The sequence below is a fragment of the Diorhabda sublineata genome, chromosome X, assembly GCF_026230105.1.
Source record: "Diorhabda sublineata isolate icDioSubl1.1 chromosome X, icDioSubl1.1, whole genome shotgun sequence".
In the NCBI taxonomy this organism is placed as follows: domain Eukaryota; kingdom Metazoa; phylum Arthropoda; class Insecta; order Coleoptera; family Chrysomelidae; genus Diorhabda; species Diorhabda sublineata.
Window position 1 is genome coordinate 38,132,434 of NC_079485.1, and position 17,812 is coordinate 38,150,245.

The 17,812-nt window shown below is 31.6% G+C and overlaps 1 protein-coding gene across 6 annotated transcripts in view; it reads right to left on the reverse strand.

Moving 5' to 3' along the window:
* Positions 1 to 13,179, reverse strand: part of LOC130451519 (ELAV-like protein 3) — a 65,768-nt gene extending 52,589 nt beyond the window's left edge. For 3 of the 6 annotated variants that reach the window (XM_056790587.1, XM_056790583.1, XM_056790585.1), the window contains exon 1: positions 12,744 to 13,132. The gene's annotated coding sequence lies outside the window, so the exon portion shown is untranslated. Of the gene's footprint in view, positions 1 to 12,743 lie in introns of all 6 variants that reach the window. The other 3 variants (XM_056790593.1, XM_056790589.1, XM_056790582.1) reach the window with 3 other exon arrangements.
* Positions 13,180 to 17,812: the final 4,633 nt, after the last annotated feature.

A 17,812-nucleotide genomic window follows, 5' to 3' on the forward strand; every position in this document is an offset into this window, starting at 1 on the left:
TGTTTCTGTTTGACTGAAACAACACGGTTCTTGATTATCCAACATCGGCCTGTCAAATTTCTAATTCTATATTAAAAGGAAAAAGATTTGAATTCGTTGAATTTGTAAAGAAAAAAGCGACACGCACCTTAAAGAGGTTGACAGAAGAAGATTTCAAACAGTGTTTTAAACAATGGAAGTTTTGCATAGAGGTATAATATTGAAGGTGATAGATACTAAATAAAACAGCGTGAATTCAAAATCAGCTTTATCATCTTTATTTAATGATCACACCTCGTGGTTCAAAACACGTCGTATACATGCGCCATCAATACGGCTCTGGTTTCGATAAAAGCATAGCAAGGATATGTTAGCTACTAAATCGGTCTTCGAGTATACAGATTAATCCTTATTTTAAGCATATTTGTTAGTACCTAGTTCTTCAACAAGGAATACAAAATATTATTTTTAAAATGCATAATCTTATTCAAAGTAGTTTTTGTGGAAATACTTCTTTTTTATGCCTGATTCATGGCAATCATTTCTGAGGTATCTTTTTTCATAAAAATATTTGCATTACAAGTTGATCGGTTATACAAAGGAAAATTACTATTTAATCAATAAATCAGAAGACATATTTACTTACTTCTAATATTGAATATCCGGTACATGAAAAAATTCTTAACCTAAACTTTTATTCCACAGATTTTATAATCACGAGTCATCTAAAACACAACAGACAAACTAAAAAAGTGCTGTAGTAAATTTAAAGGGTTCGGGTGAATGCACTCTGAACCTGACTGAACCCTAGTGTAGAATCATGGCTACAGTACACAAAAAAGCCAGGGGTTGTCGACATTACGTTCCCTTATAACATCCCCTTCCTATTCTAATATCAGCTGTTCTCTCAGCTCGTTTCTCCTCTCATTCAATTCAACCACTGTTTACTTCTTTCTCTTTCTGCTTCTAGTTCTTCCTTTGTACAGTATCTTACTAGCCCCAGTGGAATATGGTCAATATTAACGCACCCCCGTTTTCTCGGATACATTTAATTATGCTTTATCGATTGGGTTGAAAGTTTAGTATGAAATAATGAATGTATTTTAAATCGCGCTATGAAAATTCACTTTACAAGATTATATCTACTTTGTAATTACTCTCCATTACCTTACTCCAATCAAATCGTAAATATATTCAAAATATCTCGCGTATTTACAAAAGCAACAGTAACATTTTGACTTCTGTTTCGTGCTTACAAAAATATTTCTGAAGTTCAACTAAGTTGCCCTTTGTTAACAGCAAAAAAATAATAGATGTGTGTTTCCATTGCAAGCGGAAAAATGTGGAAGAAGTGGTAATGTGTGTCGGCAAGTTTTTGTTGCAACGACGTCGAAGATGGGCGGTTGCTGTTTGTTGCAGCAGACCCGAATGTCGAATTCTATACATTATACAAATATTTAGATAAGTAATTACTTCATTTTAAAATTTATACTTAAAAAATACGTATTCTGGGCTTCAATGACCAATGACTTACTAATAACATTCATGGAAATATAACCTGTTATAGACAAACGGTTTTGACACGAAACATGCTTCAGCTCCTTTTTTTTTATTGATAACTTCGACCGTCAATTTTGAGAGACTAGACATTATACTGTCGGTCCCACTAGACTACAGCGACCACTCTGTACTGGAGTAAAATATGCATAGTCCAATATTTGGAATCATATACTCAGTAACATTTGAAATACTCCACATACGACATTTAAAGCAGGCTAATTACAATATCTACAATTTATCTTTAGACATGTTCCTAAAAACTTTATTTCATAAAAAATCTGTTTACAAAAGCCAAATAGTACAGATATTTAGAACAGCATGTTAGCTGGGCGTTGATGTTGCTGAGGTCTTATGAACTACATTCGTAGTTTATCTTAATGGGCGTGTAAAAGCCCTTTTTCGGCAAAACAATGCAGTTTTTTCCATGAGCAGGCATCAAGATTTTGTTACTGTAAGCTCAGGATTGTTATATGATGGTGTGGAGACTGTCCATTTTTTACAACGCTACATAAACTCTGGAGCTTAGTATTGCAAGCGGACATCGACCATCTCCTTTTGTCGGTGTCTAGATGTTTACAGGAGTGTATTTAGGCACGTCAAAAAATTTCTGTTGTTAGGTTACCATTTTATTTTTGATAATTATCAAAAAATCGAGGTCGGTAAATTATTCCTTCTGGGTGTTACGCTTCTAATGTCATTTAGTGTATTCAAGTCCAACTGATTGGATTGCTAGTTCTACGAAACTTTATGTATTAAGAGCAGTTCCGTCAGAACAAGGTACCGGTTACTTAATCACTACCACTCCTAATGTCGAACTTTAACTGATTTAGCCTGGTTGAAGTGCTTGAATTAAAGTTTTCTAAAACTGTGGAGAAGTTAATGTGTGTATGTTAGAACTTAATTGATTAATACACAAATTACGTGTACCTGGCTATATATTCCTTTCAAAAAAGCAATCAGAGAACAAAATTGACTTGATCAGCTATCAGAATTCGGAAAAATATATAAAAATTGTCTATTGTCAGATTTGATCGCACCATCAGTGACGTTTAGTCGTATTTCCACCCCATAAGTCAGATTATTTTTACATATGGCATATACCTACGAGTCGATTTATATTAAAACTGAAAATAGTTCATGAATATATACCTAAAAAACATAACCTCTATAGTTGGGCACGCAATTGAGTGATATTTTATTGTGCTAATACACCCCTGTTGTTCATTCTTCCTCCTGCATCCGGATTAGCGTATGTTCTATGCGTGACGTGTTGGCTTGGGGTTACAACAAATGCACGTGACCAATGCTTTATGTTCTAGATAATATATTTAATAAGAATATCGTGTGTTACACAGACACACTGATACAACGCATAATACGTACGCGTACGCACTTATAAAATGTACGCCAGACTTTTGCAATTCAGAAGGGTGAATATGTTTTACCAACTTTTAAAGTTTTTACGTAAAAAAATTTGCATTTATAAGTATAGTCGTTGAAGGGATATATTTTTATAGAATTGTTAATTTGTAAAATGCGTTTTCTCTAATTAAAAAGTGATTATACTTATTACTTATATATAAAAATCTAATTAGTAGAATTATTGGTTTAGAATAGTAAAATGTTAAAGGCTTTCAACGACATATTGTAGGATATACTAATTATATAATGGAGGCTCAAATGTTTTTTTTCAGTCTTTATTTTTCAGACTTTCCTGGTTGCTAGCTTATTAATAGTGAATAGTTAAAGTAAAATAAAAACAATATCCCTATAAACAGTCTAGTTTGTTTGTTTAAATAGAATTGTATAACCAAATTTGCACTTTTAATCCACCTATCAATTTTTGATGACAATATATGATTCATTAAAAAAATAGTGAAATATTAATTACGCATGAATTAATTAAATTAATGTTTATATGAAACATAATATTCTACTTTTGTTATTCTATAATAATATATCCAATTAAACTTATGTTACAAATTTCATAACGATTTTTTGTGAAATAAATTATTTACACGAGCCTCTATCCAAATGATATTTCAAATGTAAAATAGCTCAATGGTTCGTGAACGCGATATATAGAAGATAGAAGATCTACCTAGTGAATTATGACTTGTGAATGTAATAGAAAACAAAATTTTTGGCATACATCTTGGTATAAGTGGTCTTCAAGAATTATTTACATAAAAATATATTGTGAACATGTACTTGAAAGGTCATCTTAAATAGGAACTATTACATTCTAATCATTAAATGAAAAATCCGCTATCGAGTAAAGTTGGAATTCATTGTATTGGGTACTAATGATATAATATGACGGAGTTAAAATCATCAAAAAATGGTTGTTATGTATAGAAGAATACTTAGAGTGAATGAAATGGTAATACCATAAAATGTGGGTGATTTAAATCTTATTTCACTACTCTGGAATTCACGATAAACATCAACCGTCCATACTTTTTGGTATTAATATCTTCATCTAACTTTTTTAGCACATTACAACCATTTTCAAATACTTTTAACTCTCACATTATACATTATTACCAACGATAATAAATTTTAACTTTACAAGATAGCATATTTTTTAGTTCAATATCAATATTCTCGATCATAAGATATATTACTCGATACTAGATAACTCGCCTTTCAAAATTAAATAGATTTTGACTGCTCCAGCCAAATATATTTGCGAATGTATTTCACATTTGCCCAATGGAGAGAAATTTTGTTGCGGCGGCAACGCTGCTGCACGACGACATTACGTTATCCACAACAACTATTGAATCAGCCGAAACATATTTTATCATTTCACCAAAAACATCCGAATCCATGCCCTCGTGGTAATCTCCCGTATGACACGGTGGTCCATAAAAGTTTTTTAGTTATCAACGGAATACTGTCATCCTGGTCAAGCTCCATCAAAATCTTATTTAGGGTGAGTATTTCTTTTTTAAACTAAAAAGAGTGAACTTTTCTTCGAATTACACTTTTGGTGTCTTCATCAAGGACTTTTACTGGTCTGCCTGGACTTTTCTTGGGAAGTTCCACTTGGCCTGCTATCTTTATCCCCCGCAATAATTTAAAAACGGTGGACTTTTCAACTCCAGTCATTCTGGAACATCGGTCGACAGTTTCTTGTACAGTAAATTTCGGGTAATCGCATTTAAAATAATAAGTTTTTCGTTCACTGATAGTAGAGAATTATTGGAACATCTTTTCGATGGTGTAAATGTCGCCATTTTTTTACTAATCTTATAACACTATTTACAGCTTAACAGCAAATACTGACGCGTTAAACTAAACAAATATACTTATAAAGGTATAAAAATGTTGGGTAAGGCACCATTGCATTTACGGCGCATGGTTAAGCCGACTCTGAAATAAGGTTGGAATTAGGCAGAGGCACTAATAGAAGGTTAAACGGTACCTGTTCAACTGAAAACGTAATTATATAATCTACTACCTAAGTAATCCCTATACAATATTTAAAGACCTACACTTATGGCCGACACCGAAGTTGAGCCGAACTCTATACCTTTCTGAAATAGACTATATCATGAATTATATTAAGATAACGAAATGTATAATCAAAGAGTTGAAAGAAATTCTAGCTAAAAGCGACGACAGTGAGAAAGAATATGAGTCGCTTTCTTCAGATAACAAACTATCTGACACTGAAAATTTGCAAAATCAACATGTGAGTGTTGCATGCTATATTTTAGATACAAGCCAAATCGAACTCAAGCATCGAACAAGACAGATTCGACTGGTCAACCGACGAGGTTTTCCCCTGTGAGACAAGGTATATTTTGGATTTTCTGATATACACAGGTGCTAAAACGGGAAATATTGTCTTGGCTTCCCTTGCGCATTACGAAGAAAATGGACACATCTTATATATAGACAATTGGTATACAAGGCCTAAGTAATTTAATCTCACACAAAATGAAAACCAATGTTTGTGGGACTGTTAAAACGACTCGTAAAAATGCCAAAAGTTACTAGCAAACTGCCAAGTGGGGTTTATCTATCGGTCGTGTGAAAAAATTTTTACCTTGAAAATTGAGGCAGTTTTTTATCGCAAAAGAAATATCGATTTGCGGTATACTATTCCAGATGCCAGTGAAAGTATTAAACATTTACTGTTCAATGAACGAATCAAACGATGTTTTTGGAACAAATCTGATTACAAATTGGCTTTCGAGTTTTCGAACCTTTTCAATTTCATTTCGACTGGAAGTCGAAATTAATATAATATATATATATATATATATATATATATATATATATATATATATATATATATATATATATATATATAAACTCATATGGATTCGGGTTAAACAGTGGCCAATTTCCCTTTTTCAATGTTTAGCCCTCACAACTTACAATTTTCTTACACTGGTATTTTATATATATATATATATATATATATATATATATATATATATATATATATATATGTGTCGAAAAGTCATAAGAGATTAAGGAGGCTGTAACTTTTTGACTTTTAATCTTGAGTGATAATAAAATGAATTTGAGTTGAATTTTGTCTGTTATATGTGACTGAACGTTACAATGTTTCTGGAATGTATCGATATGTATTCATATTACCTCTGATGGAGATTATATGTTACCTTGAACAAAAAGCAAATCCAAAAAAAAAATATATGTGTTACGTCATTCGCCTCCTCTCTAGGCAGTACCGCGATTCAACACTAAAAACGATAATGTTCCATTCCTGATTCCACGCTAGTCCTTCTTGGCACCACTGAAGTCGATTTCTGGATGATATAGAGTTGAATGTAACACCAACTGAAGTTCAAACCTTATTGGCCAATGAGTCTGGCCATCTTTTGTTCCGATCACTTGTCCTAAGCCTCTGGTTGTTTGTGTTTGGCCTTCTTGATACTATTCCTAATAATATCTGACAACAATCTTACCAGAAATTTCTCGAAGCGACAGCCTAGTTTCCCAACAATTCCACTTCGCTCGAACCCAGTTGCGGATAGTTTCCATTTTATGTATGATAAACACGGTATGGATTCTTGTAGGGAACGTTTAAAACAATGGTAGTCGAATAAATTTTGTATTATAATATCAGCAAGAGTCGGTTCGTCCAGTATTTACACATTTACACAAAAAAAACAAATGAATAAAAAAGTAATGCTAATTTTTTATGAGAAACATAATATTAAATATTCCATTTTCCAACAAACCAATTTTTCTACTTTAAATTCAAAAATAGATATTTTTTTCAGAAGACAACATGAGGAAGAACAATATCAGAAGCAAATTAAACCATCATCCAAATTATCTTTTTTCTGCTACCTCACTGTTCTATTTCAAGGAAGGAAATACGTTAAAAATAATAATATTAAAAATCAGCATAACCTAGATTATGTTGATGTTTCGTTATTTTCATTTAGTAACTTCATTCGGAGGTAAGAAAATAATGGAGATGTCAATACCAAATAACAAGAAAATGAAAAAAAGTTGAGCTAATATCTGATATTAAATGTTTTCGTGTTGATTTTTATTGGCTGTAGTTTTTGAGATACAGTTTAATCGATGAATATTAGCCAAAAACAAAGAAATAAATATATCTTTAATAACCAAAATAGAAATATACCTGAAATCAAATCCGCATGAAAAAATTCCTCAAACTTGGTGTACCAATAGTTTGGGGACATCTGCGAATCCTTCTTGATGACCTCTAGTTTTATCACATTAATATTAAAGGCATAAATATAAGAAAAAAGGGAAAAATAATCATAACCTGACCTAGATTCTGCAAATAGACATGTAAATTAGGAAGCAGTTTTTTTGTTCGTTGATCTTATGAATTTCAGATAATTCAATCTAAATTTATTCCTAATATTCGTATGATAAAATATTTAAATTATAAATAACTAATTTATAGAAATTTTCTTATAAATGTGTTTTGTAAACCTCCATTATTTTTTTGGGTGTCCACGCAGTTTATGTTTAATCGGTAAGAAATAGAAAAAATCATTGAGTGCCAATTTGGAAGTGAAAATTCCGCTATCTGATCTTCTGTGATTCTAAATATTCCTTTGTTTCTTACAATGCATTTTCGTGATACAAAATGATTCTTCTTTTTGGCTCGTTCCAACGTATTTTGATTTCTGGAAGACACATGACCATATTTTGCGAAATTACTTTCAGAATCGTCTTCTGTGAATATACTTTATTCGGCTTTCAATGTTCACCAGACTGTAATATACTCTGTTTTATCTATATTAATTCAAAATTTGGGTGTTCCAATGTTTCTTCTCTTTATTAGTGAAGTAAGTAAATAAATATGGAACTCAAAAGATAATTTGGAAGGATTTTGAACATTTTGAATTAAATTATTGTAATAATTAGAATTCTAATTCAACGTGTATACTTTAGACGAATTTTTATACGAGTTAAAAAAATGAACTGTGCCACCCCAATTGTACTCATATCTTTATAATGAAGTTTTCTATTATTGCGGGAAAAACCTGTTTTTAACTTTATAGAACTTCTATCGTTTTAACATAGTGAATTTGGGTATTTCATATTTAGCATCACGATCCATTAAAAAGAACAGAGGGGATGTTCCCCCTTGTTGACGGACTTGGTAATATGAAGGGTAAAGTTGTTTGAGAATTAAAATCCGTTCTTTTTTTTCATAACTCAATAATTATTTTAGGGAAAGATGTGAGGGAGTTCATTGAGAAATAGATGGCTCTAGTGATCATTTGGGAAGGTTTAAAAAAAATACCAAAATTTATTGATACGATTTCTAATATACAGAGATGTAACAGGAAAACTTCTGATAATTTGTTTACCATTTTGCTAATAAAGTTAATTATTTTATGACAATACAAAGATACTTATTACCAAATATTTCAATTTTTATATAGTAGTAATCTAAGTCTGCTACACAATTCCAAGTTAGTGTGTTCTAAGAGTGTTGTCTCAAAAGTTTGCGAACTCAACTTGTCAGCACATAAATTGGGAAATACATTTGCGCGTGCGTTGAGAGAGGTTCTCACTAAAATTTCAGCATTTTGGACACTTAGTTTCTGTCGGAAAATCGTATCGAGACAAATTTAAAAAACATGATACCGGCAAACGTCTTGCCTAGAAGTCATGGGCGACGTGTATTAAACGAAGAAAATAAACTCGACTTTATATTATGTATGCAGGAATATCCACGGTTGCCAGTTGTTGTATTGCGTCCAGATTGGGAGGTTTTTGGAAAGAAAAAAATACCTTATATATACCTTATGTCTTCTCCAAGAGCTTTTTGAATGTACTCTTTTTGGATGAAGGTAATTTTTCATTATATGGAATAGTTAATAGGCACAATTATCGTTTCAAGAGTCAGAATATTAGGTGAACGCTATTTGAACTCCTCTTTCTATTATCTTTCTATCATATGTTCTAACGGAGTAGATCCGGATATCACCAGTAAACTAATAGGTTTCAATACGACGGCGCTCTCCCACATTTTGGTATTCTTGTCAAAGACTAGGTCGATGATATTATTGTGGGACACTGGATTGGACGACGTGGTAAAATGGCTACCAAAGTCCCCAGATTTAACGCTATTAGATTACTTTTTGTGGATATGAAATAAGAGAAGAGTGGAATTGAATAACATATCGGCTAAGGCTATTCGTAATTCTATAAATAGGTTTTACCGTGTCCTGGGAATCTACTAAGTAGAGAAAGAAGGACATTTCAATTTCAAACATCTACTACGTTAACAGTGAAAAGATATTTGTAAGTTTTTCAATAATCATATAAGTAGAAGAAAAGAAATGATAAGATGAGATTCAATTTTTATGAGCTTTCCAGTAAACTTACGTACTAAATAAGTAGGGTAGGGTTACAGCTAAAGGATTGAAGAGAAAAAATTCGTTTTATTGAATACATTCAATGCGAAATCAAATCACGTATTTCAAGGTTTTTTTTTCTGTTTAAGTAACTAGTAGAACATTAAGAGTCGATTGGTACTCTTGTATTGATATGTCTAGTTTAATGGTGATATGAGTCTGGCATCGAAATATTTGTACAAATCATACGATTTATGCATAGAGTCATTGTTATATAGTTCCCAGTAGAGAAAAAGGCTGTCGGTACTTCAGCAGCTGTGAACGCATAGAATTGATAATAAAAGAAAATTTGGAATTTCAGAGCTGTTATCAGCTAGCAAAAAAATCACCCATTCGAGGAAAACCGATAAAATTCGTTTATCAATAAAGACACCCATAACGACGAATCAGCTTTTGAAAAAGTACCTTTTTTCAATGCTATAGCCTGTATCCGAGAGATCTACACATCTATTACCACCACAAAACTAGATGTGTGAATCACTACTCAATCAATCACTGCTAGAATCTATGTAAGTTGTATTTTAGTAGAGCCATGAAACATTACACATAAGAACACTTAAGCCTAATTAAAATAGGCATAATATAAGCCAATGCAAAAATTCTCTTAAAAGAAGATAATCGACAAACGAGAATAAAAGAGAATTTGTATCATTCCCCCATATATTCATTTGCTATAAAATCGTCTTGAACAGTAATCCTAATTCCATTGACATGACTATATAGTAGTTACACTTTTTTGCAATTTAAATAAAAACGTTCAATCTATATCTTTCTTAATTCCTTTCACACTGGAAAGAGTTACCAAAATAAATTTTATCGGTCCAACTGGAACAAACTATGAAATTCTTGATCGGTTACAACTTGCCCATAAATTTTTGTGTCTTCGAAAAATAAAATGTCGGATTTTTTGTTTCAATGATTATTCAAAATATAAAAAAGTTACAAATGGGAACTATTCTAAAATATCATTATTTTCCTTGACATATGAAAAGGATCAATATTTCTCATTTTACTTAAGCAGAAAAGCTGATTCATAAACTTCACGTTGCAGAAGCCGATTGCGTTCACTGTTCTCTCCCAATTAAAATAACTGAAATGTCAAGGAGCTTTCAAAACAACCCTCGCTACATTATTCACCGTTTCAACATGAAGCAATTTTATCTTTTGCCATGGAGTAATATTCACGTTCGTAGTCAAATAAACACTACCCAGAATGTCTTCTTACTTTCAAATCCTTTTCACTTTTTATGTGACTACTTATTAAATGAGTCGGTACACTGAAATATTTTTGATCTAATTATTATGGACGGCACCTTATCTGGTCAACTATACTCTTCCTAGATTCATTTCTAAAATTAGTGCGTTACCTACTCGCCAAAATAGGCAAATAATCGGCGTTGAGTTTTTGTCTCTAGGTACTGAACTGACACTGAACAAGCATTACCAATAGCGGACTGGCAATAACAACCTTATATAGGTTCTTCTAAGGATTAGAGAAAATCTTAGCGCACGTAGGGACATTGTTAATATATAGAAGACCTAAAAGATATTCAATATTGACTAGCCATCAAATTCATCTGAAATAATATAAATAATCACAACATATATGCAAAGTTTAAGGTGGAGAGGATCCAATCCATTAATCCTTTCATAAAACAAACATATCCTTGAAATTCATTTTCCTTCCATAACATAGATTTTTTACGTCCCTATTGTCTCTTAACAACTTGATACGACTTGCACACATAAACTTTGAAAATCAGCTAGTTTTTTCGAAAATATTCTAAAAATGTCGAAAATGAGTTGTAATTCATAAGAGATAAGAGCGTGCAAAAAATCTTGTATCGTGAGTTAATACATTTCTTGCAGATCGAATAATGCTCTATAATTTGTAGGGCCTAGGGACTAGCATATACCTATACCTATCTTAGTCTACAAAAGAAATATTTATAAGAAATAAAATCACTGAAACTGGAAGTCGTTGGACTAACGCGAAGGTGTTAATAATTTCTTTATAAAATGTTTGTACAAGAATGTATAGAACAATGACTACAATTTTTAAACGATTCATACAATTACAAATCTATTATAACGTAGAGTAGATTAAAAATGAAATTTTGAAAAAAATACTCATCAATTTATCAACCCATGTTTTATACAATAACGGTTATTAGTCATAATAATTGATAAAATTTCAGCTTGGTCGATTGTAGAGCGCCTTGATTTGATTAATTAAACTTAAACTCTTAAGGTTGCCATTAAACTATTTTTCTGAAAATTATGTGCATTTTAAAGAAGTAGCTTTATCGAAAATTTTCCTTCAACTTTTGCTGTTGATCAAAAGATCAACGGAAATATTTTTCTAAGAGGAAAGTTTGTTTTTTCGAACAGTAAATTTTCAAATATTTTTCCAAATATTTCCTTAATCACTAAAATTGAATTTTGGGACAGTAAGACGTTTCGCAGTTCAATTAAAAGACTACTAGACTCTTGGTGAAGTGAAATGGTGAAAATGTTGTTTGAGATTGTTCACAATATTATCAAAAATTTTTCCTGGACTGACTCTTCAATAGAAGGATGTGTGTAATATTTATCTTACACGATATAGAGCAAAAAATTTATATACGTTAATCTATATGTTGATATCAGGATTGAGTAGAGATTAACTTTGTGGTAGTACATAAACTAATACTTTGGTGTTTGTTTAGATAAAATAGTTTCGTTATTATATCGTTTTATATAATATAAACTGGAGCTTGAAATTAGTTAAGTTAAAAATGGTCGAAACATTTATTACTTTTTACAAAGTAACATATCTATTGAGGTTAGTTGGAAAAAGTTATATTTAAAATTAAAATTATATTTGGTTTGCATTAAAACCATAAATCATTTCTACCGATTTTGCGCAAAAATTTTTGAATATCATTAGTAGGAAAACCTGAATTATATTCTCATACTAACTAAATTTGCGTCTGATATAATTTTTTATTTGTAATACCGATTACCGGAGATAGTAGAAGCATTTTTTCAAAAATAAATAAAGCATTTGAAAATGAGCATATGTATGTAATAGAGTTTAGCTTAGACCAGGCGACCTGTAGTATTGATCCACAAGCAGCTCCCACCCTCACTCCCTTATACCGCGCGAAACCAGCTACTATCGCTCGCTGGTATAAAACACAAACTCCCACACACAGAATTTTCGGAACCATTACAACAAATAATCAAATTACAAACACACACAAGCAAAACTTAATTACAAATCTTTTAGGAAATTGGGACATAATAAAAAATTAATAGTGGACTTACCTTTCACGAGTTTTGATACTGCTGTAAATAAATCTGAAGATTTGAAGTAGGTATCCTCTATGTTGATGGATGGTACGATGATGAGTATTGTACAGTGAGTAGAGTGATGAGTATTTTATAAATAAATAGTTAAAAAGATTGCACTAATTTTTAAGACGTTTAAATGGAATAAATAGTAACAATGCAATGTTATTTAAGCCAACCTAGTGTACCACAGGAACAGAACTTGAATAATAAACTTGAAATAATCCGTATATTATTACTATTGATTAAATATAGACAATAGTAGTGGGAATTATTATTAATAATTATAAATATGCAAGGAATTATATTATTACATAACGTACACTACCAAACGTAACACAAGTGTTATTCAGAGAGTGCAATAACTAAATGGTGTTGCATGGCATTCACCGAAAGGGTGTCGGCCAGGGGTTGTTTGAACGGTCGATATTCTGCGCGCGTTTCATACACCCCGGAGAATTCGACGGCGGTGCAGACGTTCAATCTTATACCGATGCTATATATACTTAATACAATCATACCAATCGCAAAACATGGCCAAATTTTTTTAAATTATAAAATTCATACTCTTAAACAACTCAAAAAATAACTTTTTTTGTGCATTTTCACTTTATACAGAAAAGTTCTATTCATAAAAAAACGACTGAAAAAAACTGTATATATATAACTTATATTTTTAGTTTAATTAATCTTTCCGGCATCAGAAGCACACTTATCGAAAATACAATGTAATATTGGAAATATACACTTATAAAAATCAATTATATTTGTGTTTTACATAATGAAATTGATATTTCACTCATCATGCTTTTTTAACAAACAAATCTATTGCTAGTCATAATAAATCTCATATGCACTTTAATTTTCTAGCGCTAACATGGCGAAACTGGATAAACTCTACTAATAATTTTCAATAAGTTTCAGATTTCAGATTTCAAAGCAATTGGAATATTAGCATCTTGCATCATGTACCTAGATTTGTCATAGATCATCCATTAGCCATTATCCATTATGCCTGGTCATTAGTTATGTTATTTTCCAATGGTTGGGTTAGGCCCTATATCCTCCTTTTTGCTGGGCGACATGCCAGTCTCTAGTTAAAATTCGAAAGGCTGAGTAAGAGTAATTTTAAATGCTTCTTGGTAACCATTTTGATTCAGATTTTGATATCGATCACGATAAAGTGGAGATACTCTGATTTCATCCTATGTCACATAGAAGATCAGTGATAATAAGTTTGGCTGATAGATCGATCCAACTATCAGATCCTGAATTTAGATGCTTAGTCATTTTAAAAGCAAAAACTGCATTGAAAGAAAATAATTATCCGGAAAAAATGATAAATAACATATTCAAGAAAAGGATAAACAGATACTACAATCAATTTAAAAATAAAACTGAAACGAAACATCAAAACATAAAACAAGACTAAGAGGTTATCAATACGATAAATAGAACTGCGTTAACGAACCATGAAATATCAATAAAACATAAATTCAATTATAAAGATTCAAAAATTCTTGAAACGGAATCTAATACACTAAAAAGAGAATTTTTAGAAATGGTTCGCATTCATAAGAACGAAAAAGCTGTAAATGATAAAAAAGATCTAAATAATTTAAGTAGAATTTATAGATCCATTTTGTAAATTCTAATAAATCTACTAATTATTTAATCGACTACTGCTATATATTTGAGATGTAAGGACTAGGGAAAAATTAAAAATTCTATATATTCTAATTCTATATATATATATATATATATATATATATATATATATATATATATATAAGGATGGGGATAGGGTGGTTATTCGTTCATTGGTACTACACGCAACAAACCACCCCCTTTTATTGGTCGATTCCAAGGCATCAATCTGCCTACTCCTTGGAATTTTACCGAGGAAATGAAAAGCTGAAACAAAAAAAATATAAAATGATTAAAATAGAAAATAAAAATAATATGCTTACCATCAAGAACACTGTTGACACTAGCTAGCTCAAGATCAGCATTGAGATTGATGCCTTGGAATCAACCAGGAAAAAGGGGTGATTCGTTACATGGAGTAGGCAGGTTGAGACCACGGAACCGGATCACTTCTTACCAATGAACGAATAACCACCCTATTCTCACCGTTCTCCAACGAGGTTCAACCCATGAATTTAGTTCTTTTGTTCATAATCCTGACCGCGGAAACAAACCAATTTCAGGAGATTTGAAATTTACTCTACCGTCAAATGTTTTTTTAATAGTTTTTGGAAAAAAGATGAAATTTGACGTATTTTGTATTATTCTTAAAGTGGTAAACTCTTAGATCGACTCATACAACAGCTTTATATGTGCACAGATATCGCAAATGTGTGGACACGCTATGGACGTTCGATAAACTGCGCAACCAAGTCAATACCATAAATGTCGTGTGTACCGGCCATTATTGAAATTTTTCGCGGACCCAAACAACGAAAGCAAATTAAAGAATTCATTTAGTGTTTATTGCCATATTATCAAATTCGCTTTTTATCGAAATTTAGATAGTGTTGGGCAGTTTGGCTATGACACATCGATCAATAACTTCTCGGTCTAGTAAACAGAAACAAGTCTTGTGGTAAAATTTCGTTTTATTCATAAATATAGTTTTATAAGTGAATAAGTTCTGTTTCAGCGATTACTTTTTCATTTGACTGATATTTTATTCCATGCAGCTTTTCTTCAGTTCTGAAAACTAACAGTGGAAGTCAAATCTGGATAATTAGGTGCATGTGGAAGCCAAATTCATTGATTCATTGGATTCAACATCGTTTTGATCGACTTATAACACGTTTTATCACTTTGCGAACGAAATTTTTTTCGTGGAGTGATGGGTGTGATTTTCCTTTGCAATTAAGCCGATAGTAATACTGCCCTCCTTAACAAAAGTGCCGTAACTGCATCGTAGTCCAAATCGAGAAAAATAGCTCTAAAGTTGGAAGCTTGTAGTTTTTTCATAAATTTGTAATTGATGCTGTTTTTATATTATTAAATATATTATTCATTATTTTATTGCCAATAATTTTTATCTTTATGTTTTGTTTACTAAAAAAAAATCAGTTACTGCATTTCGGCAGTATCTGCTCATACTGCATTTTCGCTAAGCATCGGAGTATTTTTCAAACTAAATTTACTCGTACTTAATGAAAATACAGTAGGGGACTAAATAAAACTCCACATATCAAGTAAAAAAAAATTAAGAGATATATCAACTGTAGTAATTAACTGTTTAAAAATCAAACTTAATTTAATTGGTAACACAATAGTATAATAATCATAATTATAATAAATATAATTGGTTACAAATTGATATATTAACTAAACACTTTTATAATTTGTGTCCTCAAGCCAATTATTTCCTCACTGACAAGTTTTCCCAAAACAATTTTCGATTGTCTGGTATAACACCTCCTAACTCCCTCAGAATGTTGTCTCTTTTGTCCTTGGGAAATCCTTGCTACTTGTTCATGACTCCATGAATCTTAAAATGTTGACTTTTCTTTTTTAAAACTTTGTTCATTAAGAAGTCAAGTTCTTTCTCAGGCTCTTGGTCTTCTACGATGTCTTGTATTGTAAAGTATAGCATCCTCGTTTTGCTTTAACCTGAAATTTAAATTTAGAAATAAAAATAATTTAACTTAATTCAAAGTAATATAATTTAATATTATATAATAATCAATATATTCAAATAATTTGGTTACTATAATATTATAGAAGTTATTAGTAAAAGTCTCACCTGAACGATTTGCGGTTTGGGTCCCTTCTAAGTTTCTGTTATGATTTTAAATCTTTCCATAAGTAAAAGTCAGAAACTGTCTTCTTTAACATGTACTTCTTCCCTCGAATTTTTCACTGCTTTTTTGAACGATTGATCCACATTATGGTGGAAGTTATCCGCACTCATAAAAGTGTGACCTGTCTCGAAATAATTGACTTTTATTGTATCACGAGATATTTCATTTGAATTTATTACTTGAACCAAAAAAGTCTAAAAACACCAATTCTTAATTTGGCTCGAGCAATTATCTAACCAAATTATGATGTATTTGAAGTCTCTCTTTTCTTTTAGAAAAGCATAAAATGTGCTTATTAAATCCTCCTTGTTTCGGCCAGTGCCATACAACAGCATAAGGTTTAGAAGAAGGTTTATCTCCAACAGGTACAAAGCTTTCATGATAGGCTACAAGCCTCTTGGTGAATAAAACTTTTTTAAAGTTTCTACTCTGGGTAGCATTATAATTTTTTGCAAATCGGCTGACACTACCAAAATAGTCGGATCTGAAATTTTCTTTTGTGCTTTGTACAGTTTCCTTGCCTCCGTAGCTGCATTAATGTGTTTGGTCCAGTTAATACACTCTTGACAACCATTAATCAAGTTATTTTCTTTGTGACCATGCAGTTTAAATTGCGCACACGTTTCACATTCTTCATTGCCAAGTTTAGCGAATGAAATTCTCATGTTCCTTACCTGACATCGATCAGTACACTTCGTAAGAACATTTTGAGTTAGGATGTTTTTCCAAAAAGTCGTTATGCATCAGAGTTATGGTTACGTCACTTGGGAGATAAAGTGTTTTTGGAGCATGCTCCCGTCTGTAATGTGAAATTTGAGGATGGAATGATAATATGTGAGCTTCCATCTCATCTTTATAAATGAAGTTTGCTGGCTTTTTTTGCCTCTTTTATCCGGGACGGGCGATATTTGATTTTGTGATGTCTTTGATAGCGGTTCCAAAAAGAAACGATCATTTTTTGGCTTCTACCCAAGTGTGGCCAGGAAAAATGTCTTATATACACGAACTTTTTGGCCCTTTTCTCCCAAAAGAAAGGACTAGAATGTTTTCTTCTTACTAACTCACACGTTGTCAAAATATGCTTTTCCATCAGCTTTTCCTTACTTTCAACAGGCAATTTTCTCTTCCTAACTGTACCTTGCTTAGTTAGATCCTGTGTAGCAGGCCCAACTGCAGTTTTATTAGTGTTTTTGTCAGCAGAGACTGTTTCACAGATATTATTAT